Source organism: Kogia breviceps, unplaced genomic scaffold, assembly GCF_026419965.1.
Source record: "Kogia breviceps isolate mKogBre1 unplaced genomic scaffold, mKogBre1 haplotype 1 scaffold_239, whole genome shotgun sequence".
Lineage (NCBI taxonomy): Eukaryota > Metazoa > Chordata > Mammalia > Artiodactyla > Physeteridae > Kogia > Kogia breviceps.
Genome location: NW_026711678.1, coordinates 25,001 through 50,263, shown reverse-complemented (window position 1 = coordinate 50,263; position 25,263 = coordinate 25,001). Strand labels below are relative to the sequence as shown.

The 25,263-nt window shown below is 77.7% G+C and overlaps 22 non-coding genes across 22 annotated transcripts; all 22 read left to right on the top strand.

Annotated features, from left to right (window-relative positions):
• The first annotated feature begins 557 nt into the window (after positions 1-557).
• On the top strand, positions 558-676 carry LOC131749562 (5S ribosomal RNA). Its single transcript, XR_009333619.1, has one exon. It is a non-coding gene; the product is annotated as a 5S ribosomal RNA (ribosomal RNA).
• A 1,043-nt stretch (positions 677-1,719) lies between these two features.
• Positions 1,720-1,838, top strand: LOC131749561 (5S ribosomal RNA). Its single transcript, XR_009333618.1, has one exon. It is a non-coding gene; the product is annotated as a 5S ribosomal RNA (ribosomal RNA).
• Positions 1,839-2,896: 1,058 nt separating this feature from the next.
• Positions 2,897-3,015, top strand: LOC131749530 (5S ribosomal RNA). Its single transcript, XR_009333587.1, has one exon. It is a non-coding gene; the product is annotated as a 5S ribosomal RNA (ribosomal RNA).
• Positions 3,016-4,051: 1,036 nt separating this feature from the next.
• On the top strand, positions 4,052-4,170 carry LOC131749560 (5S ribosomal RNA). Its single transcript, XR_009333617.1, has one exon. It is a non-coding gene; the product is annotated as a 5S ribosomal RNA (ribosomal RNA).
• A 1,029-nt stretch (positions 4,171-5,199) lies between these two features.
• LOC131749559 (5S ribosomal RNA) lies at positions 5,200-5,318 on the top strand. Its single transcript, XR_009333616.1, has one exon. It is a non-coding gene; the product is annotated as a 5S ribosomal RNA (ribosomal RNA).
• A 1,028-nt stretch (positions 5,319-6,346) lies between these two features.
• Positions 6,347-6,465, top strand: LOC131749558 (5S ribosomal RNA). Its single transcript, XR_009333615.1, has one exon. It is a non-coding gene; the product is annotated as a 5S ribosomal RNA (ribosomal RNA).
• A 1,043-nt stretch (positions 6,466-7,508) lies between these two features.
• LOC131749557 (5S ribosomal RNA) lies at positions 7,509-7,627 on the top strand. The gene has a single exon (XR_009333614.1). It is a non-coding gene; the product is annotated as a 5S ribosomal RNA (ribosomal RNA).
• A 1,054-nt stretch (positions 7,628-8,681) lies between these two features.
• LOC131749556 (5S ribosomal RNA) lies at positions 8,682-8,800 on the top strand. Its single transcript, XR_009333613.1, has one exon. It is a non-coding gene; the product is annotated as a 5S ribosomal RNA (ribosomal RNA).
• Positions 8,801-9,828: 1,028 nt separating this feature from the next.
• LOC131749554 (5S ribosomal RNA) lies at positions 9,829-9,947 on the top strand. The gene has a single exon (XR_009333611.1). It is a non-coding gene; the product is annotated as a 5S ribosomal RNA (ribosomal RNA).
• Positions 9,948-10,990: 1,043 nt separating this feature from the next.
• LOC131749553 (5S ribosomal RNA) lies at positions 10,991-11,109 on the top strand. The gene has a single exon (XR_009333610.1). It is a non-coding gene; the product is annotated as a 5S ribosomal RNA (ribosomal RNA).
• Positions 11,110-12,163: 1,054 nt separating this feature from the next.
• On the top strand, positions 12,164-12,282 carry LOC131749552 (5S ribosomal RNA). The gene has a single exon (XR_009333609.1). It is a non-coding gene; the product is annotated as a 5S ribosomal RNA (ribosomal RNA).
• A 1,048-nt stretch (positions 12,283-13,330) lies between these two features.
• Positions 13,331-13,449, top strand: LOC131749551 (5S ribosomal RNA). The gene has a single exon (XR_009333608.1). It is a non-coding gene; the product is annotated as a 5S ribosomal RNA (ribosomal RNA).
• A 1,036-nt stretch (positions 13,450-14,485) lies between these two features.
• LOC131749550 (5S ribosomal RNA) lies at positions 14,486-14,604 on the top strand. Its single transcript, XR_009333607.1, has one exon. It is a non-coding gene; the product is annotated as a 5S ribosomal RNA (ribosomal RNA).
• A 1,043-nt stretch (positions 14,605-15,647) lies between these two features.
• Positions 15,648-15,766, top strand: LOC131749549 (5S ribosomal RNA). The gene has a single exon (XR_009333606.1). It is a non-coding gene; the product is annotated as a 5S ribosomal RNA (ribosomal RNA).
• Positions 15,767-16,802: 1,036 nt separating this feature from the next.
• On the top strand, positions 16,803-16,921 carry LOC131749548 (5S ribosomal RNA). Its single transcript, XR_009333605.1, has one exon. It is a non-coding gene; the product is annotated as a 5S ribosomal RNA (ribosomal RNA).
• A 1,043-nt stretch (positions 16,922-17,964) lies between these two features.
• LOC131749547 (5S ribosomal RNA) lies at positions 17,965-18,083 on the top strand. Its single transcript, XR_009333604.1, has one exon. It is a non-coding gene; the product is annotated as a 5S ribosomal RNA (ribosomal RNA).
• Positions 18,084-19,112: 1,029 nt separating this feature from the next.
• LOC131749518 (5S ribosomal RNA) lies at positions 19,113-19,231 on the top strand. The gene has a single exon (XR_009333575.1). It is a non-coding gene; the product is annotated as a 5S ribosomal RNA (ribosomal RNA).
• Positions 19,232-20,267: 1,036 nt separating this feature from the next.
• LOC131749546 (5S ribosomal RNA) lies at positions 20,268-20,386 on the top strand. The gene has a single exon (XR_009333603.1). It is a non-coding gene; the product is annotated as a 5S ribosomal RNA (ribosomal RNA).
• A 1,045-nt stretch (positions 20,387-21,431) lies between these two features.
• LOC131749545 (5S ribosomal RNA) lies at positions 21,432-21,550 on the top strand. Its single transcript, XR_009333602.1, has one exon. It is a non-coding gene; the product is annotated as a 5S ribosomal RNA (ribosomal RNA).
• A 1,036-nt stretch (positions 21,551-22,586) lies between these two features.
• On the top strand, positions 22,587-22,705 carry LOC131749543 (5S ribosomal RNA). Its single transcript, XR_009333600.1, has one exon. It is a non-coding gene; the product is annotated as a 5S ribosomal RNA (ribosomal RNA).
• A 1,030-nt stretch (positions 22,706-23,735) lies between these two features.
• LOC131749516 (5S ribosomal RNA) lies at positions 23,736-23,854 on the top strand. Its single transcript, XR_009333573.1, has one exon. It is a non-coding gene; the product is annotated as a 5S ribosomal RNA (ribosomal RNA).
• A 1,043-nt stretch (positions 23,855-24,897) lies between these two features.
• LOC131749542 (5S ribosomal RNA) lies at positions 24,898-25,016 on the top strand. Its single transcript, XR_009333599.1, has one exon. It is a non-coding gene; the product is annotated as a 5S ribosomal RNA (ribosomal RNA).
• Positions 25,017-25,263: the final 247 nt, after the last annotated feature.

Here is a 25,263-nt window from a genome sequence, read left to right as displayed (position 1 = left end):
GCCGTTGCGCCACGGCCGGGGGCGGGAGAGGCATCGGGGGCCAGGGCCGCCGCCCCCGCGCCTTGCCGGCCACCAGGGTCGGGGTCCCGTGCTCGGCGGCTGGCCGTGCTACGGCGCCAAGGGGCCTTGCCGACTCCACGGTGGCTCCCAGTGGCTTCGGGCCAACTGCTGTCGGGCCGGATGGATGGCCAGCCCGGGCTGCGGTGGGGCTGCGCCTAGCGCCGCGTGGGCGGGGCAGGGGGGTGGGGGTGGGGAATGCACAACGGACCGCCGGCCCCGGGCCCTGAAGCCTCCGGGGCCTCGTTCCTGGGGGCGACGTGCGGGATGGGGGGCGGGGCGCCAAGCGCCGAAGGGTTTGCTGGGTTCCCGCCCGGCCTGGGCCGGGAGGTCGCCCACACCCCACCCGGCCCTCCTCCACCCCGCGGTACCCGAGGCCTGCATCCCCCCGGCTGGGCGGGCGGCGGGGCCCTGCGGGGCGGACGGGCCGTCGGGCTGTCGGGGAGGCGCCGGCGCCGGCGAAGCGGCTCCTCAAGAGGCAGCCCGCGGCCCTCGCCCCCGTCTACGGCCATACCACCCTGAACGCGCCCGATCTCGTCTGATCTCGGAAGCTAAGCAGGGTCGGGCCTGGTTAGTACTTGGATGGGAGACCGCCTGGGAATACCGGGTGCTGTAGGCTTTTTGCCTCCCGCCCCGCCTGCCTTCCCTTTTAGTAGCCCGCGGCCGAGGCCGCCTCCGCGCCACGCCCCCACGCCCCCAGCACCCCTCGCCCAACCCCAACCCACCCCCCACCCCCCACCCCCCACCCCCTGCCTCCACCCCTTTCCCCGCGCCGCCCACCCCCGCCCGCACGTCCGGGCGCCTCTGCAGGCCCCGTCTCCTCCGGCCCCTCCCACCACAGCGCGCTCTGGAGGGGGCACTGCCCGCCCCCCTGGCCGGCCAGGCGGCCAGAAAGGCGGCCCCGGTGGCCGGCGGCCCACGTGACGCTCCGGGGGTGGCTGGCCCGGACCCAGACTGCGCCGCAGGCCCGCGGGCCGTCCGTGCGGCCCGCGAGCCGCTCGGCCCGCACTTGGCCGCCGCCAGCGGCGGCCAGCCGGCTCCGGCGCAGCCACCTGTCTGCCGGTGTGTCTGTGCACGGCTGCCTGCGGGACAAGCCCTCCCTCCGCCGTTGCGCCACGGCCGGGGGCGGGAGAGGCATCGGGGGCCAGGGCCGCCGCCCCCGCGCCTTGCCGGCCACCAGGGTCGGGGTCCCGTGCTCGGCGGCTGGCCGTGCTACGGCGCCAAGGGGCCTTGCCGACTCCACGGTGGCTCCCAGTGGCTTCGGGCCAACTGCTGTCGGGCCGGATGGATGGCCAGCCCGGGCTGCGGTGGGGCTGCGCCTAGCGCCGCGTGGGCGGGGCAGGGGGGTGGGGGTGGGGAATGCACAACGGACCGCCGGCCCCGGGCCCTGAAGCCTCCGGGGCCTCGTTCCTGGGGGCGACGTGCGGGATGGGGGGCGGGGCGCCAAGCGCCGAAGGGTTTGCTGGGTTCCCGCCCGGCCTGGGCCGGGAGGTCGCCCACACCCCACCCGGCCCTCCTCCACCCCGCGGTACCCGAGGCCTGCATCCCCCCGGCTGGGCGGGCGGCGGGGCCCTGCCGGGGCGGACGGGCCGTCGGGCTGTCGGGGAGGCGCCGGCGCCGGCGAAGCGGCTCCTCAAGAGGCAGCCCGCGGCCCTCGCCCCCGTCTACGGCCATACCACCCTGAACGCGCCCGATCTCGTCTGATCTCGGAAGCTAAGCAGGGTCGGGCCTGGTTAGTACTTGGATGGGAGACCGCCTGGGAATACCGGGTGCTGTAGGCTTTTTGCCTCCCGCCCCGCCTGCCTTCCCTTTTAGTAGCCCGCGGCCGAGGCCGCCTCCGCGCCACGCCCCCACGCCCCCCGCACCCCTCGACCAACCCCACCCCCCACCCCCACCCCCCACCTCCCACCCCCCACCCCCCACCCCCTGCCTCCACCCCTTTCCCCGCGCCGCCCACCCCCGCCCGCACGTCCGGGCGCCTCTGCAGGCCCCGTCTCCTCCGGCCCCTCCCACCACAGCGCGCTCTGGAGGGGGCACTGCCCGCCCCCCTGGCCGGCCAGGCGGCCAGAAAGGCGGCCCCGGTTGCCGGCGGCCCACGTGACGCTCCGGGGGTGGCTGGCCCGGACCCAGACTGCGCCGCAGGCCCGCGGGCCGTCCGTGCGGCCCGCGAGCCGCTCGGCCCGCACTTGGCCGCCGCCACCGGCGGCCAGCCGGCTCCGGCGCAGCCACCTGTCTGCCGGTGTGTCTGTGCACGGCTGCCTGCGGGACAAGCCCCCCCTCCGCCGTTGCGCCACGGCCGGGGGCGGGAGAGGCATCGGGGGCCAGGGCCGCCGCCCCCGCGCCTTGCCGGCCACCAGGGTCGGGGTCCCGTGCTCGGCGGCTGGCCGTGCTACGGCGCCAAGGGGCCTTGCCGACTCCACGGTGGCTCCCAGTGGCTTCGGGCCAACTGCTGTCGGGCCTTATGGATGGCCAGCCCGGGCTGCGGTGGGGCTGCGCCTAGCGCCGCGTGGGCGGGGCAGGGGGGTGGGGGTGGGGAATGCACAACAGACCGCCGGCCCCGGGCCCTGAAGCCTCCGGGGCCTCGTTCCTGGGGGCGACGTGCGGGATGGGGGGCGGGGCGCCAAGCGCCGAAGGGTTTGCTGGGTTCCCGCCCGGCCTGGGCCGGGAGGTCGCCCACACCCCACCCGGCCCTTCTCCACCCCGCGGTACCCGAGGCCTGCATCCCCCCGGCTGGGCGGGCGGCGGGGCCCTGCCGGGGCGGACGGGCCGTCGGGCTGTCGGGGAGGCGCCGGCGCCGGCGAAGCGGCTCCTCAAGAGGGAGCCCGCGGCCCTCGCCCCCGTCTACGGCCATACCACCCTGAAGGCGCCCGATTTCGTTTGATCTCGGAAGCTAAGCACGGTCGGGCCTGGTTAGTACTTGGATGGGAGACCGCCTGGGAATACCGGGTGCTGTAGGCTTTTTGCCTCCCGCCCCGCCTGCCTTCCCTTTTAGTAGCCCGCGGCCGAGGCCGCCTCCGCGCCACGCCCCCACGCCCCCGGCACCCCTCGCCCAACCCCACCCCACCCCCCACCCCCCACCCCCTGCCTCCACCCCTTTCCCCGCGCCGCCCACCCCCGCCCGCACGTCCGGGCGCCTCTGCAGGCCCCGTCTCCTCCGGCCCCTCCCACCACAGCGCGCTCTGGAGGGGGCACTGCCCGCCCCCCTGGCCGGCCAGGCGGCCAGAAAGGCGGCCCCGGTGGCCGGCGGCCCACGTGACGCTCCGGGGGTGGCTGGCCCGGACCCAGACTGCGCCGCAGGCCCGCGGGCCTTCCGTGCGGCCCGCGAGCCGCTCGGCCCGCACTTGGCCGCCGCCAGCGGCGGCCAGCCGGCTCCGGCGCAGCCACCTGTCTGCCGGTGTGTCTGTGCACGGCTGCCTGCGGGACAAGCCCTCCCTCCGCCGTTGCGCCACGGCCGGGGGCGGGAGAGGCATCGGGGGCCAGGGCCGCCGCCCCCGCGCCTTGCCGGCCACCAGGGTCGGGGTCCCGTGCTCGGCGGCTGGCCGTGCTACGGCGCCAAGGGGCCTTGCCGACTCCACGGTGGCTCCCAGTGGCTTCGGGCCAACTGCTGTCGGGCCGGATGGATGGCCAGCCCGGGCTGCGGTGGGGCTGCGCCTAGCGCCGCGTGGGCGGGGCAGGGGGGTGGGGGTGGGGAATGCACAACGGACCGCCGGCCCCGGGCCCTGAAGCCTCCGGGGCCTCGTTCCTGGGGGCGACGTGCGGGATGGGGGGCGGGGCGCCAAGCGCCGAAGGGTTTGCTGGGTTCCCGCCCGGCCTGGGCCGGGAGGTCGCCCACACCCCACCCGGCCCTCCTCCACCCCGCGGTACCCGAGGCCTGCATCCCCCCGGCTGGGCGGGCGGCGGGGCCCTGCCGGGGCGGACGGGCCGTCGGGCTGTCGGGGAGGCGCCGGCGCCGGCGAAGCGGCTCCTCAAGAGGCAGCCCGCGGCCCTCGCCCCCGTCTACGGCCATACCACCCTGAACGCGCCCGATCTCGTCTGATCTCGGAAGCTAAGCAGGGTCGGGCCTGGTTAGTACTTGGATGGGAGACCGCCTGGGAATACCGGGTGCTGTAGGCTTTTTGCCTCCCGCCCCGCCTGCCTTCCCTTTTAGTAGCCCGCGGCCGAGGCCGCCTCCGCGCCACGCCCCCACGCCCCCCGCACCCCTCGCCCAACCCCACCCCACCCCCCACCCCCTGCCTCCACCCCTTTCCCCGCGCCGCCCACCCCCGCCCGCACGTCCGGGCGCCTCTGCAGGCCCCGTCTCCTCCGGCCCCTCCCACCACAGCGCGCTCTGGAGGGGGCACTGCCCGCCCCCCTGGCCGGCCAGGCGGCCAGAAAGGCGGCCCCGGTGGCCGGCGGCCCACGTGACGCTCCGGGGGTGGCTGGCCCGGACCCAGACTGCGCCGCAGGCCCGCGGGCCGTCCGTGCGGCCCGCGAGCCGCTCGGCCCGCACTTGGCCGCCGCCAGCGGCGGCCAGCCGGCTCCGGCGCAGCCACCTGTCTGCCGGTGTGTCTGTGCACGGCTGCCTGCGGGACAAGCTCTCCCTCCGCCGTTGCGCCACGGCCGGGGGCGGGAGAGGCATCGGGGGCCAGGGCCGCCGCCCCCGCGCCTTGCCGGCCACCAGGGTCGGGGTCCCGTGCTCGGCGGCTGGCCGTGCTACGGCGCCAAGGGGCCTTGCCGACTCCACGGTGGCTCCCAGTGGCTTCGGGCCAACTGCTGTCGGGCCGGATGGATGGCCAGCCCGGGCTGCGGTGGGGCTGCGCCTAGCGCTGCGTGGGCGGGGCAGGGGGGTGGGGGTGGGGAATGCACAACGGACCGCCGGCCCCGGGCCCTGAAGCCTCCGGGGCCTCGTTCCTGGGGGCGACGTGCGGGATGGGGGGCGGGGCGCCAAGCGCCGAAGGGTTTGCTGGGTTCCCGCCCGGCCTGGGCCGGGAGGTCGCCCACACCCCACCCGGCCCTCCTCCACCCCGCGGTACCCGAGGCCTGCATCCCCCCGGCTGGGCGGGCGGCGGGGCCCTGCCGGGGCGGACGGGCCGTCGGGCTGTCGGGGAGGCGCCGGCGCCGGCGAAGCGGCTCCTCAAGAGGCAGCCCGCGGCCCTCGCCCCCGTCTACGGCCATACCACCCTGAACGCGCCCGATCTCGTCTGATCTCGGAAGCTAAGCAGGGTCGGGCCTGGTTAGTACTTGGATGGGAGACCGCCTGGGAATACCGGGTGCTGTAGGCTTTTTGCCTCCCGCCCCGCCTGCCTTCCCTTTTAGTAGCCCGCGGCCGAGGCCGCCTCCGCGCCACGCCCCCACGCCCCCCGCACCCCTCGCCCAACCCCACCCCACCCCCCACCCCCTGCCTCCACCCCTTTCCCCGCGCCGCCCACCCCCGCCCGCACGTCCGGGCGCCTCTGCAGGCCCCGTCTCCTCCGGCCCCTCCCACCACAGCGCGCTCTGGAGGGGGCACTGCCCGCCCCCCTGGCCGGCCAGGCGGCCAGAAAGGCGGCCCCGGTGGCCGGCGGCCCACGTGACGCTCCGGGGGTGGCTGGCCCGGACCCAGACTGCGCCGCAGGCCCGCGGGCCGTCCGTGCGGCCCGCGAGCCGCTCGGCCCGCACTTGGCCGCCGCCAGCGGCGGCCAGCCGGCTCCGGCGCAGCCACCTGTCTGCCGGTGTGTCTGTGCACGGCTGCCTGCGGGACAAGCCCTCCCTCCGCCGTTGCGCCACGGCCGGGGGCGGGAGAGGCATCGGGGGCCAGGGCCGCCGCCCCCGCGCCTTGCCGGCCACCAGGGTCGGGGTCCCGTGCTCGGCGGCTGGCCGTGCTACGGCGCCAAGGGGCCTTGCCGACTCCACGGTGGCTCCCAGTGGCTTCGGGCCAACTGCTGTCGGGCCGGATGGATGGCCAGCCCGGGCTGCGGTGGGGCTGCGCCTAGCGCCGCGTGGGCGGGGCAGGGGGGTGGGGGTGGGGAATGCACAACGGACCGCCGGCCCCGGGCCCTGAAGCCTCCGGGGCCTCGTTCCTGGGGGCGACGTGCGGGATGGGGGGCGGGGCGCCAAGCGCCGAAGGGTTTGCTGGGTTCCCGCCCGGCCTGGGCCGGGAGGTCGCCCACACCCCACCCGGCCCTCCTCCACCCCGCGGTACCCGAGGCCTGCATCCCCCCGGCTGGGCGGGCGGCGGGGCCCTGCGGGGCGGACGGGCCGTCGGGCTGTCGGGGAGGCGCCGGCGCCGGCGAAGCGGCTCCTCAAGAGGCAGCCCGCGGCCCTCGCCCCCGTCTACGGCCATACCACCCTGAACGCGCCCGATCTCGTCTGATCTCGGAAGCTAAGCAGGGTCGGGCCTGGTTAGTACTTGGATGGGAGACCGCCTGGGAATACCGGGTGCTGTAGGCTTTTTGCCTCCCGCCCCGCCTGCCTTCCCTTTTAGTAGCCCGCGGCCGAGGCCGCCTCCGCGCCACGCCCCCACGCCCCCCGCACCCCTCGCCCAACCCCACCCCACCCCCCACCCCCCACCCCCCACCCCCTGCCTCCACCCCTTTCCCCGCGCCGCCCACCCCCGCCCGCACGTCCGGGCGCCTCTGCAGGCCCCGTCTCCTCCGGCCCCTCCCACCACAGCGCGCTCTGGAGGGGGCACTGCCCGCCCCCCTGGCCGGCCAGGCGGCCAGAAAGGCGGCCCCGGTGGCCGGCGGCCCACGTGACGCTCCGGGGGTGGCTGGCCCGGACCCAGACTGCGCCGCAGGCCCGCGGGCCGTCCGTGCGGCCCGCGAGCCGCTCGGCCCGCACTTGGCCGCCGCCAGCGGCGGCCAGCCGGCTCCGGCGCAGCCACCTGTCTGCCGGTGTGTCTGTGCACGGCTGCCTGCGGGACAAGCCCTCCCTCCGCCGTTGCGCCACGGCCGGGGGCGGGAGAGGCATCGGGGGCCAGGGCCGCCGCCCCCGCGCCTTGCCGGCCACCAGGGTCGGGGTCCCGTGCTCGGCGGCTGGCCGTGCTACGGCGCCAAGGGGCCTTGCCGACTCCACGGTGGCTCCCAGTGGCTTCGGGCCAACTGCTGTCGGGCCGGATGGATGGCCAGCCCGGGCTGCGGTGGGGCTGCGCCTAGCGCCGCGTGGGCGGGGCAGGGGGGTGGGGGTGGGGAATGCACAACGGACCGCCGGCCCCGGGCCCTGACGCCTCCGGGGCCTCGTTCCTGGGGGCGACGTGCGGGATGGGGGGCGGGGCGCCAAGCGCCGAAGGGTTTGCTGGGTTCCCGCCCGGCCTGGGCCGGGAGGTCGCCCACACCCCACCCGCCCCTCCTCCACCCCGCGGTACCCGAGGCCTGCATCCCCCCGGCTGGGCGGGCGGCGGGGCCCTGCCGGGGCGGACGGGCCGTCGGGCTGTCGGGGAGGCGCCGGCGCCGGCGAAGCGGCTCCTCAAGAGGCAGCCCGCGGCCCTCGCCCCCGTCTACGGCCATACCACCCTGAACGCGCCCGATCTCGTCTGATCTCGGAAGCTAAGCAGGGTCGGGCCTGGTTAGTACTTGGATGGGAGACCGCCTGGGAATACCGGGTGCTGTAGGCTTTTTGCCTCCCGCCCCGCCTGCCTTCCCTTTTAGTAGCCCGCGGCCGAGGCCGCCTCCGCGCCAAGCCCCCACGCCCCCCGCACCCCTCGCCCAACCCCACCCCACCCCACCCCCCACCCCCCACCCCCCACCCCCTGCCTCCACCCCTTTCCCCGCGCCGCCCACCCCCGCCCGCACGTCCGGGCGCCTCTGCAGGCCCCGTCTCCTCCGGCCCCTCCCACCACAGCGCGCTCTGGAGGGGGCACTGCCCGCCCCCCTGGCCGGCCAGGCGGCCAGAAAGGCGGCCCCGGTGGCCGGCGGCCCACGTGACGCTCCGGGGGTGGCTGGCCCGGACCCAGACTGCGCCGCAGGCCCGCGGGCCGTCCGTGCGGCCCGCGAGCCGCTCGGCCCGCACTTGGCCGCCGCCAGCGGCGGCCAGCCGGCTCCGGCGCAGCCACCTGTCTGCCGGTGTGTCTGTGCACGGCTGCCTGCGGGACAAGCCCTCCCTCCGCCGTTGCGCCACGGCCGGGGGCGGGAGAGGCATCGGGGGCCAGGGCCGCCGCCCCCGCGCCTTGCCGGCCACCAGGGTCGGGGTCCCGTGCTCGGCGGCTGGCCGTGCTACGGCGCCAAGGGGCCTTGCCGACTCCACGGTGGCTCCCAGTGGCTTCGGGCCAACTGCTGTCGGGCCGGATGGATGGCCAGCCCGGGCTGCGGTGGGGCTGCGCCTAGCGCCGCGTGGGCGGGGCAGGGGGGTGGGGGTGGGGGTGGGGAATGCACAACGGACCGCCGGCCCCGGGCCCTGAAGCCTCCGGGGCCTCGTTCCTGGGGGCGACGTGCGGGATGGGGGGCGGGGCGCCAAGCGCCGAAGGGTTTGCTGGGTTCCCGCCCGGCCTGGGCCGGGAGGTCGCCCACACCCCACCCGCCCCTCCTCCACCCCGCGGTACCCGAGGCCTGCATCCCCCCGGCTGGGCGGGCGGCGGGGCCCTGCCGGGGCGGACGGGCCGTCGGGCTGTCGGGGAGGCGCCGGCGCCGGCGAAGCGGCTCCTCAAGAGGCAGCCCGCGGCCCTCGCCCCCGTCTACGGCCATACCACCCTGAACGCGCCCGATCTCGTCTGATCTCGGAAGCTAAGCAGGGTCGGGCCTGGTTAGTACTTGGATGGGAGACCGCCTGGGAATACCGGGTGCTGTAGGCTTTTTGCCTCCCGCCCCGCCTGCCTTCCCTTTTAGTAGCCCGCGGCCGAGGCCGCCTCCGCGCCACGCCCCCACGGCCCCCGCACCCCTCGCCCAACCCCACCCCACCCCCCACCCCCTGCCTCCACCCCTTTCCCCGCGCCGCCCACCCCCGCCCGCACGTCCGGGCGCCTCTGCAGGCCCCGTCTCCTCCGGCCCCTCCCACCACAGCGCGCTCTGGAGGGGGCACTGCCCGCCCCCCTGGCCGGCCAGGCGGCCAGAAAGGCGGCCCCGGTGGCCGGCGGCCCACGTGACGCTCCGGGGGTGGCTGGCCCGGACCCAGACTGCGCCGCAGGCCCGCGGGCCGTCCGTGCGGCCCGCGAGCCGCTCGGCCCGCACTTGGCCGCCGCCAGCGGCGGCCAGCCGGCTCCGGCGCAGCCACCTGTCTGCCGGTGTGTCTGTGCACGGCTGCCTGCGGGACAAGCCCTCCCTCCGCCGTTGCGCCACGGCCGGGGGCGGGAGAGGCATCGGGGGCCAGGGCCGCCGCCCCCGCGCCTTGCCGGCCACCAGGGTCGGGGTCCCGTGCTCGGCGGCTGGCCGTGCTACGGCGCCAAGGGGCCTTGCCGACTCCACGGTGGCTCCCAGTGGCTTCGGGCCAACTGCTGTCGGGCCGGATGGATGGCCAGCCCGGGCTGCGGTGGGGCTGCGCCTAGCGCCGCGTGGGCGGGGCAGGGGGGTGGGGGTGGGGAATGCACAACGGACCGCCGGCCCCGGGCCCTGAAGCCTCCGGGGCCTCGTTCCTGGGGGCGACGTGCGGGATGGGGGGCGGGGCGCCAAGCGCCGAAGGGTTTGCTGGGTTCCCGCCCGGCCTGGGCCGGGAGGTCGCCCACACCCCACCCGGCCCTCCTCCACCCCGCGGTACCCGAGGCCTGCATCCCCCCGGCTGGGCGGGCGGCGGGGCCCTGCGGGGCGGACGGGCCGTCGGGCTGTCGGGGAGGCGCCGGCGCCGGCGAAGCGGCTCCTCAAGAGGCAGCCCGCGGCCCTCGCCCCCGTCTACGGCCATACCACCCTGAACGCGCCCGATCTCGTCTGATCTCGGAAGCTAAGCAGGGTCGGGCCTGGTTAGTACTTGGATGGGAGACCGCCTGGGAATACCGGGTGCTGTAGGCTTTTTGCCTCCCGCCCCGCCTGCCTTCCCTTTTAGTAGCCCGCGGCCGAGGCCGCCTCCGCGCCACGCCCCCACGCCCCCCGCACCCCTCGCCCAACCCCACCCCACCCCCCACCCCCCACCCCCCACCCCCTGCCTCCACCCCTTTCCCCGCGCCGCCCACCCCCGCCCGCACGTCCGGGCGCCTCTGCAGGCCCCGTCTCCTCCGGCCCCTCCCACCACAGCGCGCTCTGGAGGGGGCACTGCCCGCCCCCCTGGCCGGCCAGGCGGCCAGAAAGGCGGCCCCGGTGGCCGGCGGCCCACGTGACGCTCCGGGGGTGGCTGGCCCGGACCCAGACTGCGCCGCAGGCCCGCGGGCCGTCCGTGCGGCCCGCGAGCCGCTCGGCCCGCACTTGGCCGCCGCCAGCGGCGGCCAGCCGGCTCCGGCGCAGCCACCTGTCTGCCGGTGTGTCTGTGCACGGCTGCCTGCGGGACAAGCCCTCCCTCCGCCGTTGCGCCACGGCCGGGGGCGGGAGAGGCATCGGGGGCCAGGGCCGCCGCCCCCGCGCCTTGCCGGCCACCAGGGTCGGGGTCCCGTGCTCGGCGGCTGGCCGTGCTACGGCGCCAAGGGGCCTTGCCGACTCCACGGTGGCTCCCAGTGGCTTCGGGCCAACTGCTGTCGGGCCGGATGGATGGCCAGCCCGGGCTGCGGTGGGGCTGCGCCTAGCGCCGCGTGGGCGGGGCAGGGGGGTGGGGGTGGGGAATGCACAACGGACCGCCGGCCCCGGGCCCTGAAGCCTCCGGGGCCTCGTTCCTGGGGGCGACGTGCGGGATGGGGGGCGGGGCGCCAAGCGCCGAAGGGTTTGCTGGGTTCCCGCCCGGCCTGGGCCGGGAGGTCGCCCACACCCCACCCGCCCCTCCTCCACCCCGCGGTACCCGAGGCCTGCATCCCCCCGGCTGGGCGGGCGGCGGGGCCCTGCCGGGGCGGACGGGCCGTCGGGCTGTCGGGGAGGCGCCGGCGCCGGCGAAGCGGCTCCTCAAGAGGCAGCCCGCGGCCCTCGCCCCCGTCTACGGCCATACCACCCTGAACGCGCCCGATCTCGTCTGATCTCGGAAGCTAAGCAGGGTCGGGCCTGGTTAGTACTTGGATGGGAGACCGCCTGGGAATACCGGGTGCTGTAGGCTTTTTGCCTCCCGCCCCGCCTGCCTTCCCTTTTAGTAGCCCGCGGCCGAGGCCGCCTCCGCGCCAAGCCCCCACGCCCCCCGCACCCCTCGCCCAACCCCACCCCACCCCACCCCCCACCCCCCACCCCCCACCCCCTGCCTCCACCCCTTTCCCCGCGCCGCCCACCCCCGCCCGCACGTCCGGGCGCCTCTGCAGGCCCCGTCTCCTCCGGCCCCTCCCACCACAGCGCGCTCTGGAGGGGGCACTGCCCGCCCCCCTGGCCGGCCAGGCGGCCAGAAAGGCGGCCCCGGTGGCCGGCGGCCCACGTGACGCTCCGGGGGTGGCTGGCCCGGACCCAGACTGCGCCGCAGGCCCGCGGGCCGTCCGTGCGGCCCGCGAGCCGCTCGGCCCGCACTTGGCCGCCGCCAGCGGCGGCCAGCCGGCTCCGGCGCAGCCACCTGTCTGCCGGTGTGTCTGTGCACGGCTGCCTGCGGGACAAGCCCTCCCTCCGCCGTTGCGCCACGGCCGGGGGCGGGAGAGGCATCGGGGGCCAGGGCCGCCGCCCCCGCGCCTTGCCGGCCACCAGGGTCGGGGTCCCGTGCTCGGCGGCTGGCCGTGCTACGGCGCCAAGGGGCCTTGCCGACTCCACGGTGGCTCCCAGTGGCTTCGGGCCAACTGCTGTCGGGCCGGATGGATGGCCAGCCCGGGCTGCGGTGGGGCTGCGCCTAGCGCCGCGTGGGCGGGGCAGGGGGGTGGGGGTGGGGGTGGGGAATGCACAACGGACCGCCGGCCCCGGGCCCTGAAGCCTCCGGGGCCTCGTTCCTGGGGGCGACGTGCGGGATGGGGGGCGGGGCGCCAAGCGCCGAAGGGTTTGCTGGGTTCCCGCCCGGCCTGGGCCGGGAGGTCGCCCACACCCCACCCGCCCCTCCTCCACCCCGCGGTACCCGAGGCCTGCATCCCCCCGGCTGGGCGGGCGGCGGGGCCCTGCCGGGGCGGACGGGTCGTCGGGCTGTCGGGGAGGCGCCGGCGCCGGCGAAGCGGCTCCTCAAGAGGCAGCCCGCGGCCCTCGCCCCCGTCTACGGCCATACCACCCTGAACGCGCCCGATCTCGTCTGATCTCGGAAGCTAAGCAGGGTCGGGCCTGGTTAGTACTTGGATGGGAGACCGCCTGGGAATACCGGGTGCTGTAGGCTTTTTGCCTCCCGCCCCGCCTGCCTTCCCTTTTAGTAGCCCGCGGCCGAGGCCGCCTCCGCGCCACGCCCCCACGCCCCCCGCACCCCTCGCCCAACCCCACCCCACCCCACCCCCCACCCCCCACCCCCCACCCCCTGCCTCCACCCCTTTCCCCGCGCCGCCCACCCCCGCCCGCACGTCCGGGCGCCTCTGCAGGCCCCGTCTCCTCCGGCCCCTCCCACCACAGCGCGCTCTGGAGGGGGCACTGCCCGCCCCCCTGGCCGGCCAGGCGGCCAGAAAGGCGGCCCCGGTGGCCGGCGGCCCACGTGACGCTCCGGGGGTGGCTGGCCCGGACCCAGACTGCGCCGCAGGCCCGCGGGCCGTCCGTGCGGCCCGCGAGCCGCTCGGCCCGCACTTGGCCGCCGCCAGCGGCGGCCAGCCGGCTCCGGCGCAACCACCTGTCTGCCGGTGTGTCTGTGCACGGCTGCCTGCGGGACAAGCCCTCCCTCCGCCGTTGCGCCACGGCCGGGGGCGGGAGAGGCATCGGGGGCCAGGGCCGCCGCCCCCGCGCCTTGCCGGCCACCAGGGTCGGGGTCCCGTGCTCGGCGGCTGGCCGTGCTACGGCGCCAAGGGGCCTTGCCGACTCCACGGTGGCTCCCAGTGGCTTCGGGCCAACTGCTGTCGGGCCGGATGGATGGCCAGCCCGGGCTGCGGTGGGGCTGCGCCTAGCGCCGCGTGGGCGGGGCAGGGGGGTGGGGGTGGGGAATGCACAACGGACCGCCGGCCCCGGGCCCTGAAGCCTCCGGGGCCTCGTTCCTGGGGGCGACGTGCGGGATGGGGGGCGGGGCGCCAAGCGCCGAAGGGTTTGCTGGGTTCCCGCCCGGCCTGGGCCGGGAGGTCGCCCACACCCCACCCGGCCCTCCTCCACCCCGCGGTACCCGAGGCCTGCATCCCCCCGGCTGGGCGGGCGGCGGGGCCCTGCCGGGGCGGACGGGCCGTCGGGCTGTCGGGGAGGCGCCGGCGCCGGCGAAGCGGCTCCTCAAGAGGCAGCCCGCGGCCCTCGCCCCCGTCTACGGCCATACCACCCTGAACGCGCCCGATCTCGTCTGATCTCGGAAGCTAAGCAGGGTCGGGCCTGGTTAGTACTTGGATGGGAGACCGCCTGGGAATACCGGGTGCTGTAGGCTTTTTGCCTCCCGCCCCGCCTGCCTTCCCTTTTAGTAGCCCGCGGCCGAGGCCGCCTCCGCGCCACGCCCCCACGCCCCCCGCACCCCTCGCCCAACCCCACCCCACCCCCCACCCCCCACCCCCTGCCTCCACCCCTTTCCCCGCGCCGCCCACCCCCGCCCGCACGTCCGGGCGCCTCTGCAGGCCCCGTCTCCTCCGGCCCCTCCCACCACAGCGCGCTCTGGAGGGGGCACTGCCCGCCCCCCTGGCCGGCCAGGCGGCCAGAAAGGCGGCCCCGGTGGCCGGCGGCCCACGTGACGCTCCGGGGGTGGCTGGCCCGGACCCAGACTGCGCCGCAGGCCCGCGGGCCGTCCGTGCGGCCCGCGAGCCGCTCGGCCCGCACTTGGCCGCCGCCAGCGGCGGCCAGCCGGCTCCGGCGCAGCCACCTGTCTGCCGGTGTGTCTGTGCACGGCTGCCTGCGGGACAAGCCCTCCCTCCGCCGTTGCGCCACGGCCGGGGGCGGGAGAGGCATCGGGGGCCAGGGCCGCCGCCCCCGCGCCTTGCCGGCCACCAGGGTCGGGGTCCCGTGCTCGGCGGCTGGACGTGCTACGGCGCCAAGGGGCCTTGCCGACTCCACGGTGGCTCCCAGTGGCTTTGGGCCAACTGCTGTCGGGCCGGATGGATGGCCAGCCCGGGCTGCGGTGGGGCTGCGCCTAGCGCCGCGTGGGCGGGGCAGGGGGGTGGGGGTGGGGAATGCACAATGGACCGCCGGCCCCGGGCCCTGAAGCCTCCGGGGCCCCGTTCCTGGGGGCGACGTGCGGGATGGGGGGCGGGGCGCCAAGCGCCGAAGGGTTTGCTGGGTTCCCGCCCGGCCTGGGCCGGGAGGTCGCCCACATCCCACCCGGCCCTCCTCCACCCCGCGGTACCCTAGGCCTGCATCCCCCCGGCTTGGCGGGCGGCGGGGCCCTGCCGGGGCGGACGGGCCGTCGGGCTGTCGGGGAGGCGCCGGCGCCGGCGAAGCGGCTCCTCAAGAGGCAGCCCGCGGCCCTCGCCCCCGTCTACGGCCATACCACCCTGAACGCGCCCGATCTCGTCTGATCTCGGAAGCTAAGCAGGGTCGGGCCTGGTTAGTACTTGGATGGGAGACCGCCTGGGAATACCGGGTGCTGTAGGCTTTTTGCCTCCCGCCCCGCCTGCCTTCCCTTTTAGTAGCCCGCGGCCGAGGCCGCCTCCGCGCCACGCCCCCACGCCCCCCGCACCCCTCGCCCAACCCCACCCCACCCCCCACCCCCCACCCCCCACCCCCTGCCTCCACCCCTTTCCCCGCGCCGCCCACCCCCGCCCGCACGTCCGGGCGCCTCTGCAGGCCCCGTCTCCTCCGGCCCCTCCCACCACAGCGCGCTCTGGAGGGGGCACTGCCCGCCCCCCTGGCCGGCCAGGCGGCCAGAAAGGCGGCCCCGGTGGCCGGCGGCCCACGTGACGCTCCGGGGGTGGCTGGCCCGGACCCAGACTGCGCCGCAGGCCCGCGGGCCGTCCGTGCGGCCCGCGAGCCGCTCGGCCCGCACTTGGCCGCCGCCAGCGGCGGCCAGCCGGCTCCGGCGCAGCCACCTGTCTGCCGGTGTGTCTGTGCACGGCTGCCTGCGGGACAAGCCCTCCCTCCGCCGTTGCGCCACGGCCGGGGGCGGGAGAGGCATCGGGGGCCAGGGCCGCCGCCCCCGCGCCTTGCCGGCCACCAGGGTCGGGGTCCCGTGCTCGGCGGCTGGCCGTGCTACGGCGCCAAGGGGCCTTGCCGACTCCACGGTGGCTCCCAGTGGCTTCGGGCCAACTGCTGTCGGGCCGGATGGATGGCCAGCCCGGGCTGCGGTGGGGCTGCGCCTAGCGCCGCGTGGGCGGGGCAGGGGGGTGGGGGTGGGGAATGCACAACGGACCGCCGGCCCCGGGCCCTGAAGCCTCCGGGGCCTCGTTCCTGGGGGCGACGTGCGGGATGGGGGGCGGGGCGCCAAGCGCCGAAGGGTTTGCTGGGTTCCCGCCCGGCCTGGGCCGGGAGGTCGCCCACACCCCACCCGGCCCTCCTCCACCCCGCGGTACCCGAGGCCTGCATCCCCCCGGCTGGGCGGGCGGCGGGGCCCTGCCGGGGCGGACGGGCCGTCGGGCTGTCGGGGAGGCGCCGGCGCCGGCGAAGCGGCTCCTCAAGAGGCAGCCCGCGGCCCTCGCCCCCGTCTACGGCCATACCACCCTGAACGCGCCCGATCTCGTCTGATCTCGGAAGCTAAGCAGGGTCGGGCCTGGTTAGTACTTGGATGGGAGACCGCCTGGGAATACCGGGTGCTGTAGGCTTTTTGCCTCCCGCCCCGCCTGCCTTCCCTTTTAGTAGCCCGCGGCCGAGGCCGCCTCCGCGCCACGCCCCCACGCCCCCCGCACCCCTCGCCCAACCCCACCCCACCCCCCACCCCCCACCCCCTGCCTCCACCCCTTTCCCCGCGCCGCCCACCCCCGCCCGCACGTCCGGGCGCCTCTGCAGGCCCCGTCTCCTCCGGCCCCTCCCACCACAGCGCGCTCTGGAGGGGGCACTGCCCGCCCCCCTGGCCGGCCAGGCGGCCAGAAAGGCGGCCCCGGTGGCCGGCGGCCCACGTGACGCTCCGGGGGTGGCTGGCCCGGACCCAGACTGCGCCGCAGGCCCGCGGGCCGTCCGTGCGGCCCGCGAGCCGCTCGGCCCGCACTTGGCCGCCGCCAGCGGCGGCCAGCCGGCTCCGGCGCAGCCACCTGTCTGCCGGTGTGTCTGTGCACGGCTGCCTGCGGGACAAGCCCTCCCTCCGCCGTTGCGCCACGGCCGGGGGCGGGAGAGGCATCGGGGGCCAGGGCCGCCGCCCCCGCGCCTTGCCGGCCACCAGGGTCGGGGTCCCGTGCTCGGCGGCTGGACGTGCTACGGCGCCAAGGGGCCTTGCCGACTCCACGGTGGCTCCCAGTGGCTTTGGGCCAACTGCTGTCGGGCCGGATGGATGGCCAGCCCGGGCTGCGGTGGGGCTGCGCCTAGCGCCGCGTGGGCGGGGCAGGGGGGTGGGGGTGGGGAATGCACAATGGACCGCCGGCCCCGGGCCCTGAAGCCTCCGGGGCCCCGTTCCTGGGGGCGACGTGCGGGATGGGGGGCGGGGCGCCAAGCGCCGAAGGGTTTGCTGGGTTCCCGCCCGGCCTGGGCCGGGAGGTCGCCCACATCCCACCCGGCCCTCCTCCACCCCGCGGTACCCTAGGCCTGCATCCCCCCGGCTGGGCGGGCGGCGGGGCCCTGCCGGGGCGGACGGGCCGTCGGGCTGTCGGGGAGGCGCCGGCGCCGGCGAAGCGGCTCCTCAAGAGGCAGCCCGCGGCCCTCGCCCCCGTCTACGGCCATACCACCCTGAACGCGCCCGATCTCGTCTGATCTCGGAAGCTAAGCAGGGTCGGGCCTGGTTAGTACTTGGATGGGAGACCGCCTGGGAATACCGGGTGCTGTAGGCTTTTTGCCTCCCGCCCCGCCTGCCTTCCCTTTTAGTAGCCCGCGGCCGAGGCCGCCTCCGCGCCACGCCCCCACGCCCCCCGCACCCCTCGCCCAACCCCACCCCACCCCCCACCCCCCACCCCCCACCCCCTGCCTCCACCCCTTTCCCCGCGCCGCCCACCCCCGCCCGCACGTCCGGGCGCCTCTGCAGGCCCCGTCTCCTCCGGCCCCTCCCACCACAGCGCGCTCTGGAGGGGGCACTGCCCGCCCCCCTGGCCGGCCAGGCGGCCAGAAAGGCGGCCCCGGTGGCCGGCGGCCCACGTGACGCTCCGGGGGTGGCTGGCCCGGACCCAGACTGCGCCGCAGGCCCGCGGGCCGTCCGTGCGGCCCGCGAGCCGCTCGGCCCGCACTTGGCCGCCGCCAGCGGCGGCCAGCCGGCTCCGGCGCAGCCACCTGTCTGCCGGTGTGTCTGTGCACGGCTGCCTGCGGGACAAGCCCTCCCTCCGCCGTTGCGCCACGGCCGGGGGCGGGAGAGGCATCGGGGGCCAGGGCCGCCGCCCCCGCGCCTTGCCGGCCACCAGGGTCGGGGTCCCGTGCTCGGCGGCTGGCCGTGCTACGGCGCCAAGGGGCCTTGCCGACTCCACGGTGGCTCCCAGTGGCTTCGGGCCAACTGCTGTCGGGCCGGATGGATGGCCAGCCCGGGCTGCGGTGGGGCTGCGCCTAGCGCCGCGTGGGCGGGGCAGGGGGGTGGGGGTGGGGAATGCACAACGGACCGCCGGCCCCGGGCCCTGAAGCCTCCGGGGCCTCGTTCCTGGGGGCGACGTGCGGGATGGGGGGCGGGGCGCCAAGCGCCGAAGGGTTTGCTGGGTTCCCGCCCGGCCTGGGCCGGGAGGTCGCCCACACCCCACCCGGCCCTCCTCCACCCCGCGGTACCCGAGGCCTGCATCCCCCCGGCTGGGCGGGCGGCGGGGCCCTGCCGGGGCGGACGGGCCGTCGGGCTGTCGGGGAGGCGCCGGCGCCGGCGAAGCGGCTCCTCAAGAGGCAGCCCGCGGCCCTCGCCCCCGTCTACGGCCATACCACCCTGAACGCGCCCGATCTCGTCTGATCTCGGAAGCTAAGCAGGGTCGGGCCTGGTTAGTACTTGGATGGGAGACCGCCTGGGAATACCGGGTGCTGTAGGCTTTTTGCCTCCCGCCCCGCCTGCCTTCCCTTTTAGTATCCCGCGGCCGAGGCCGCCTCCGCGCCACGCCCCCACGCCCCCCGCACCCCTCGCCCAACCCCACCCCACCCCCCACCCCCTGCCTCCACCCCTTTCCCCGCGCCGCCCACCCCCGCCCGCACGTCCGGGCGCCTCTGCAGGCCCCGTCTCCTCCGGCCCCTCCCACCACAGCGCGCTCTGGAGGGGGCACTGCCCGCCCCCCTGGCCGGCCAGGCGGCCAGAAAGGCGGCCCCGGTGGCCGGCGGCCCACGTGACGCTCCGGGGGTGGCTGGCCCGGACCCAGACTGCGCCGCAGGCCCGCGGGCCGTCCGTGCGGCCCGCGAGCCGCTCGGCCCGCACTTGGCCGCCGCCAGCGGCGGCCAGCCGGCTCCGGCGCAGCCACCTGTCTGCCGGTGTGTCTGTGCACGGCTGCCTGCGGGACAAGCCCTCCCTCCGCCGTTGCGCCACGGCCGGGGGCGGGAGAGGCATCGGGGGCCAGGGCCGCCGCCCCCGCGCCTTGCCGGCCACCAGGGTCGGGGTCCCGTGCTCGGCGGCTGGCCGTGCTACGGCGCCAAGGGGCCTTGCCGACTCCACGGTGGCTCCCAGTGGCTTCGGGCCAACTGCTGTCGGGCCGGATGGATGGCCAGCCCGGGCTGCGGTGGGGCTGCGCCTAGCGCCGCGTGGGCGGGGCAGGGGGGTGGGGGTGGGGAATGCACAACGGACCGCCGGCCCCGGGCCCTGAAGCCTCCGGGGCCTCGTTCCTGGGGGCGACGTGCGGGATGGGGGGCGGGGCGCCAAGCGCCGAAGGGTTTGCTGGGTTCCCGCCCGGCCTGGGCCGGGAGGTCGCCCACACCCCACCCGGCCCTCCTCCACCCCGCGGTACCCGAGGCCTGCATCCCCCCGGCTGGGCGGGCGGCGGGGCCCTGCCGGGGCGGACGGGCCGTCGGGCTGTCGGGGAGGCGCCGGCGCCGGCGAAGCGGCTCCTCAAGAGGCAGCCCGCGGCCCTCGCCCCCGTCTACGACCATACCACCCTGAACGCGCCCGATCTCGTCTGATCTCGGAAGCTAAGCAGGGTCGGGCCTGGTTAGTACTTGGATGGGAGACCGCCTGGGAATACCGGGTGCTGTAGGCTTTTTGCCTCCCGCCCCGCCTGCCTTCCCTTTTAGTAGCCCGCGGCCGAGGCCGCCTCCGCGCCACGCCCCCACGCCCCCCGCACCCCTCGCCCAACCCCACCCCACCCCCCACCCCCCACCCCCTGCCTCCACCCCTTTCCCCGCGCCGCCCACCCCCGCCCGCACGTCCGGGCGCCTCTGCAGGCCCCGTCTCCTCCGGCCCCTCCCACCACAGCGCGCTCTGGAGGGGGCACTGCCCGCCCCCCTGGCCGGCCAGGCGGCCAGAAAGGCGGCCCCGGTGGCCGGCGGCCCACGTGACGCTCCGGGGGTGGCTGGCCCGGACCCAGACTGCGCCGCAGGCCCGCGGGCCGTCCGTGCGGCCCGCGAGCCGCTCGGCCCGCACTTGGCCGCCGCCAGCGGCGGCCAGCCGGCTCCGGCGCAGCCACCTGTCTGCCGGTGTGTCTGTGCACGGCTGCCTGCGGGACAAGCCCTCCCTCCGCCGTTGCGCCACGGCCGGGGGCGGGAGAGGCATCGGGGGCCAGGGCCGCCGCCCCCGCGCCTTGCCGGCCACCAGGGTCGGGGTCCCGTGCTCGGCGGCTGGCCGTGCTACGGCGCCAAGGGGCCTTGCCGACTCCACGGTGGCTCCCAGTGGCTTTGGGCCAACTGCTGTCGGGCCGGATGGATGGCCAGCCCGGGCTGCGGTGGGGCTGCGCCTAGCGCCGCGTGGGCGGGGCAGGGGGGTGGGGGTGGGGAATGCACAACGGACCGCCGGCCCCGGGCCCTGAAGCCTCCGGGGCCTCGTTCCTGGGGGCGACGTGCGGGATGGGGGGCGGGGCGCCAAGCGCCGAAGGGTTTGCTGGGTTCCCGCCCGGCCTGGGCCGGGAGGTCGCCCACACCCCACCCGGCCCTCCTCCACCCCGCGGTACCCGAGGCCTGCATCCCCCCGGCTGGGCGGGCGGCGGGGCCCTGCCGGGGCGGACGGGCCGTCGGGCTGTCGGGGAGGCGCCGGCGCCGGCGAAGCGGCTCCTCAAGAGGCAGCCCGCGGCCCTCGCCCCCGTCTACGGCCATACCACCCTGAACGCGCCCGATCTCGTCTGATCTCGGAAGCTAAGCAGGGTCGGGCCTGGTTAGTACTTGGATGGGAGACCGCCTGGGAATACCGGGTGCTGTAGGCTTTTTGCCTCCCGCCCCGCTTGCCTTCCCTTTTAGTAGCCCGCGGCCGAGGCCGCCTCCGCGCCACGCCCCCACGCCCCCCGCACCCCTCGACCAACCCCACCCCCCACCTCCCACCCCCCACCCCCCACCCCCTGCCTCCACCCCTTTCCCCGCGCCGCCCACCCCCGCCCGCACGTCCGGGCCCCTCTGCAGGCCCCGTCTCCTCCGGCCCCTCCCACCACAGCGCGCTCTGGAGGGGGCACTGCCCGCCCCCCTGGCCGGCCAGGCGGCCAGAAAGGCGGCCCCGGTGGCCGGCGGCCCACGTGACGCTCCGGGGGTGGCTGGCCCGGACCCAGACTGCGCCGCAGGCCCGCGGGCCGTCCGTGCGGCCCGCGAGCCGCTCGGCCCGCACTTGGCCGCCGCCAGCGGCGGCCAGCCGGCTCCGGCGCAGCCACCTGTCTGCCGGTGTGTCTGTGCACGGCTGCCTGCGGGACAAGCCCTCCCTCCGCCGTTGCGCCACGGCCGGGGGCGGGAGAGGCATCGGGGGCCAGGGCCGCCGCCCCCGCGCCTTGCCGGCCACCAGGGTCGGGGTCCCGTGCTCGGCGGCTGGCCGTGCTACAGCGCCAAGGGGCCTTGCCGACTCCACGGTGGCTCCCAGTGGCTTCGGGCCAACTGCTGTCGGGCCGGATGGATGGCCAGCCCGGGCTGCGGTGGGGCTGCGCCTAGCGCCGCGTGGGCGGGGCAGGGGGGTGGGGGTGGGGAATGCACAACGGACCGCCGGCCCCGGGCCCTGAAGCCTCCGGGGCCTCGTTCCTGGGGGCGACGTGCGGGATGGGGGGCGGGGCGCCAAGCGCCGAAGGGTTTGCTGGGTTCCCGCCCGGCCTGGGCCGGGAGGTCGCCCACACCCCACCCGCCCCTCCTCCACCCCGCGGTACCCGAGGCCTGCATCCCCCCGGCTGGGCGGGCGGCGGGGCCCTGCCGGGGCGGACGGGCCGTCGGGCTGTCGGGGAGGCGCCGGCGCCGGCGAAGCGGCTCCTCAAGAGGCAGCCCGCGGCCCTCGCCCCCGTCTACGGCCATACCACCCTGAACGCGCCCGATCTCGTCTGATCTCGGAAGCTAAGCAGGGTCGGGCCTGGTTAGTACTTGGATGGGAGACCGCCTGGGAATACCGGGTGCTGTAGGCTTTTTGCCTCCCGCCCCGCCTGCCTTCCCTTTTAGTAGCCCGCGGCCGAGGCCGCCTCCGCGCCACGCCCCCACGCCCCCCGCACCCCTCGCCCAACCCCACCCCACCCCCCACCCCCCACCCCCTGCCTCCACCCCTTTCCCCGCGCCGCCCACCCCCGCCCGCACGTCCGGGCGCCTCTGCAGGCCCCGTCTCCTCCGGCCCCTCCCACCACAGCGCGCTCTGGAGGGGGCACTGCCCGCCCCCCTGGCCGGCCAGGCGGCCAGAAAGGCGGCCCCGGTGGCCGGCGGCCCACGTGACGCTCCGGGGGTGGCTGGCCCGGACCCAGACTGCGCCGCAGGCCCGCGGGCCGTCCGTGCGGCCCGCGAGCCGCTCGGCCCGCACTTGGCCGCCGCCAGCGGCGGCCAGCCGGCTCCGGCGCAGCCACCTGTCTGCCGGTGTGTCTGTGCACGGCTGCCTGCGGGACAAGCCCTCCCTCCGCCGTTGCGTCTCGGCCGGGGACGGGAGAGGCATCGGGGGCCAGGGCCGCCGCCCCCGCGCCTTGCCGGCCACCAGGGTCGGGGTCCCGTGCTCGGCGGCTGGCCGTGCTACGGCGCCAAGGGGCCTTGCCGACTCCACGGTGGCTCCCAGTGGCTTCGGGCCAACTGCTGTCGGGCCGGATGGATGGCCAGCCCGGGCTGCGGTGGGGCTGCGCCTAGCGCCGCGTGGGCGGGGCAGGGGGGTGGGGGTGGGGAATGCACAACGGACCGCCGGCCCCGGGCCCTGAAGCCTCCGGGGCCTCGTTCCTGGGGGCGACGTGCGGGATGGGGGGCGGGGCGCCAAGCGCCGAAGGGTTTGCTGGGTTCCCGCCCGGCCTGGGCCGGGAGGTCGCCCACACCCCACCCGGCCCTCCTCCACCCCGCGGTACCCGAGGCCTGCATCCCCCCGGCTGGGCGGGCGGCGGGGCCCTGCCGGGGCGGACGGGCCGTCGGGCTGTCGGGGAGGCGCCGGCGCCGGCGAAGCGGCTCCTCAAGAGGCAGCCCGCGGCCCTCGCCCCCGTCTACGGCCATACCACCCTGAACGCGCCCGATCTCGTCTGATCTCGGAAGCTAAGCAGGGTCGGGCCTGGTTAGTACTTGGATGGGAGACCGCCTGGGAATACCGGGTGCTGTAGGCTTTTTGCCTCCCGCCCCGCCTGCCTTCCCTTTTAGTAGCCCGCGGCCGAGGCCGCCTCCGCGCCACGCCCCCACGCCCCCCGCACCCCTCGCCCAACCCCACCCCACCCCCCACCCCCCACCCTCCACCCCTTTCCCCGCGCCGCCCACCCCCGCCCGCACGTCCGGGCGCCTCTGCAGGCCCCGTCTCCTCCGGCCCCTCCCACCACAGCGCGCTCTGGAGGGGGCACTGCCCGCCCCCCTGGCCGGCCAGGCGGCCAGAAAGGCGGCCCCGGTGGCCGGCGGCCCACGTGACGCTCCGGGGGTGGCTGGCCCGGACCCAGACTGCGCCGCAGGCCCGCGGGCCGTCCGTGCGGCCCGCGAGCCGCTCGGCCCGCACTTGGCCGCCGCCAGCGGCGGCCAGCCGGCTCCGGCGCAGCCACCTGTCTGCCGGTGTGTCTGTGCACGGCTGCCTGCGGGACAAGCCCTCCCTCCGCCGTTGCGCCACGGCCGGGGACGGGAGAGGCATCGGGGGCCAGGGCCGCCGCCCCCGCGCCTTGCCGGCCACCAGGGTCGGGGTCCCGTGCTCGGCGGCTGGCCGTGCTACGGCGCCAAGGGGCCTTCCCGACTCCACGGTGGCTCCCAGTGGCTTCGGGCCAACTGCTGTCGGGCCGGATGGATGGCCAGCCCGGGCTGCGGTGGGGCTGCGCCTAGCGCCGCGTGGGCGGGGCAGGGGGGTGGGGGTGGGGAATGCACAACGGACCGCCGGCCCCGGGCCCTGAAGCCTCCGGGGCCTCGTTCCTGGGGGCGACGTGCGGGATGGGGGGCGGGGCGCCAAGCGCCGAAGGGTTTGCTGGGTTCCCGCCCGGCCTGGGCCGGGAGGTCGCCCACACCCCACCCGGCCCTCCTCCACCCCGCGGTACCCGAGGCCTGCATCCCCCCGGCTGGGCGGGCGGCGGGGCCCTGCCGGGGCGGACGGGCCGTCGGGCTGTCGGGGAGGCGCCGGCGCCGGCGAAGCGGCTCCTCAAGAGGCAGCCCGCGGCCCTCGCCCCCGGCTACGGCCATACCACCCTGAACGCGCCCGATCTCGTCTGATCTCGGAAGCTAAGCAGGGTCGGGCCTGGTTAGTACTTGGATGGGAGACCGCCTGGGAATACCGGGTGCTGTAGGCTTTTTGCCTCCCGCCCCGCCTGCCTTCCCTTTTAGTAGCCCGCGGCCGAGGCCGCCTCCGCGCCACGCCCCCACGCCCCCCGCACCCCTCGCCCAACCCCACCCCACCCCCCACCCCCCACCCCCCACCCCCTGCCTCCACCCCTTTCCCCGCGCCGCCCACCCCCGCCCGCACGTCCGGGCGCCTCTGCAGGCCCCGTCTCCTCCGGCCCCTCCCACCACAGCGCGCTCTGGAGGGGCCACTGCCCGCCCCCCTGGCCGGCCAGGCGGCCAGAAAGGCGGCCCCGGTGGCCGGCGGCCCACGTGACGCTCCGGGGGTGGCTGGCCCGGACCCAGACTGCGCCGCAGGCCCGCGGGCCGTCCGTGCGGCCCGCGAGCCGCTCGGCCCGCACTTGGCCGCCGCCAGCGGCGGCCAGCCGGCTCCGGCGCAGCCACCTGTCTGCCGGTGTGTCTGTGCACGGCTGCCTGCGGGACAAGCCCTCCCTCCGCCGTTGCGCCACGGCCGGGGGCGGGAGAGGCATCGGGGGCCAGGGCCGCCGCCCCCGCGCCTTGCTGGCCACCAGGGTCGGGGTCCCGTGCTCGGCGGCTGGCCGTGCTACGGCGCCAAGGGGCCTTGCCGACTCCACGGTGGCTCCCAGTGGCTTCGGGCCAACTGCTGTCGGGCCGGATGGATGGCCAGCCCGGGCTGCGGTGGGGCTGCGCCTAGCGCCGCGTGGGCGGGGCAGGGGGGTGGGGGTGGGGAATGCACAACGGACCGCCGGCCCCGGGCCCTGAAGCCTCCGGGGCCTCGTTCCTGGGGGCGACGTGCGGGATGGGGGGAGGGGCGCCAAGCGCCGAAGGGTTTGCTGGGTTCCCGCCCGGCCTGGGCCGGGAGGTCGCCCACACCCCACCCGGCCCTCCTCCACCCCGCGGTACCCGAGGCCTGCATCCCCCCGGCTGGGCGGGCGGCGGGTCCCTGCCGGGGCGGACGGGCCGTCGGGCTGTCGGGGAGGCGCCGGCGCCGGCGAAGCGGCTCCTCAAGAGGCAGCCCGCGGCCCTCGCCCCCGTCTACGGCCATACCACCCTGAACGCGCCCGATCTCGTCTGATCTCGGAAGCTAAGCAGGGTCGGGCCTGGTTAGTACTTGGATGGGAGACCGCCTGGGAATACCGGGTGCTGTAGGCTTTTTGCCTCCCGCCCCGCCTGCCTTCCCTTTTAGTAGCCCGCGGCCGAGGCCGCCTCCGCGCCACGCCCCCACGCCCCCCGCACCCCTCGCCCAACCCCACCCCACCCCCCACCCCCCACCCCCCACCCCCTGCCTCCACCCCTTTCCCCGCGCCGCCCACCCCCGCCCGCACGTCCGGGCGCCTCTGCAGGCCCCGTCTCCTCCGGCCCCTCCCACCACAGCGCGCTCTGGAGGGGGCACTGCCCG